This window comes from Fonticula alba (assembly GCF_000388065.1).
Source record: "Fonticula alba strain ATCC 38817 unplaced genomic scaffold supercont2.1, whole genome shotgun sequence".
NCBI classification, from domain to species: Eukaryota; order Rotosphaerida; family Fonticulaceae; genus Fonticula; species Fonticula alba.
Genome location: NW_009242971.1, coordinates 3,158,670 through 3,160,090, shown reverse-complemented (window position 1 = coordinate 3,160,090; position 1,421 = coordinate 3,158,670). Strand labels below are relative to the sequence as shown.

At 67.2% G+C, this 1,421-nt stretch overlaps 1 protein-coding gene across 1 annotated transcript in view; it reads right to left on the bottom strand.

Annotated features, from left to right (window-relative positions):
* The window catches only part of H696_00677 (hypothetical protein), a gene marked incomplete at both ends in the record, with an annotated part of 7,080 nt that overhangs the window by 5,162 nt on the left and 497 nt on the right, over positions 1 to 1,421 (bottom strand). The gene's annotated exons all lie outside the window — the stretch shown is intronic.

The window sequence follows — 1,421 nt, the reverse complement described above, 5'->3', positions numbered from 1 at the left end:
CCCGCTCCTCCCGGGGCCCCTTCACACCCCGGGCCTCCGTTTCCCGAGACCACCCATCCCTCGAACCCTCCCTGCTCCCCGGCCACGCATCAGCCGCTAGAAAACTCACGCAAGCATCAAGCACCCCGAGCGACAGCCCCGAGCATCGATCACTCATCGGCCTCCGGCCTGCACTCCGAAGCCGAGGGGCACCCGGACGCGGGGTTGGCAGACCCATCCGCCGCCGCTGCCGCCGCCCCCCCGCCTGCACCCACCCCCAGAGGGAGAAAAGACTCGCGAGGAGCGGAGATGCAGAACAAATCTGACGCGATAAAATGGCATTCCTGGAGCGCGGCACATCACGAGCCAAAGTGGTGCAGCGCCAGCTTGATCACCATGTCCCGGAACTCGGGACACAGACGGGGGTCGATCGTGGCGCAGCCATCCGACGCCAGGAGCCCGCCCGGGGGAGGGGAGCCCGCGCTGGCGGCCCCGGTGCCGGACGCCCCGGACCCGGGCTTACGCCCGTGCTGCGCCCCGAAACGAACGGCGTCCGACTGGAAGAACGCATCGAAGAAGGGATTCACCAACATCCGAGCATAGTACTCGTGCAGCGTGGCGAAGAAGCGCAAGACCGTCCCCTGGGACGGGCCGGCGGTGTAGGATCCGCCACCACCGCCACCGGGCCCGCCGGAAGTGGAGGACCCGGCACCGGCGCCGCCGGGTCCGCCGGCACCGGCCCCAACTCCGGCACCGGTGCCGGATACCGGCGCCTCGTGCATCAGCAAAAAGACTGCCCCTCCAGCCGTCGGGTACGCGCTGACCGCCCAGTTTTGGAACTTGTCCACGCGGAAGAGCAGGCTTCAGGGGCCAAGACGTCAGTGGGAACGGAGGCAGATTGGTGGAAGGGGGAGAAAGGGGGCAGGGAGACGCCGGACCGCGGGCCCGCGAGGGGCGGACACGCCCGGGTCGTAGCATGAGAGCGCAGGAGAAACATGGAGCACAGTGGGCGCGAGGGGGGGGGGGGGGGGGGGGAGAAAAAAGCCCGAGTGCATGACGTACAAGTCCTTCTGTGTCCAGAGGGCTTCGCGGATGTGGTCCAGCGAGGCAAACTGCACCAGCTGATGGAACTGGGGGTAGCCGGCATGCGTGGCCTGGAACTTCTGTGCTGTCTTCGACGCAACCGGCGACTTGTCCGGATGAATGGTGAGTTCGAAGATCGGGGCCGCCGGGCGGACACCCTGCCCGGCATTCGGGCCCCGCGTCTCCGGGCTGACGATCAGCAAGAAGAGCGATCCGGAGACCGGAAGGGAGATTGGCTCATTCATGGGTGGAGAAGCGGAGAGAGGGTGTGTATGGGCGCGTGCGGCTGGAGGGGTGTGTGTGTGTGTGTGTGGCTGGACGAGAAAGAGAGAGAGGGAGAGAGAGAGAGAGAGAGAGAG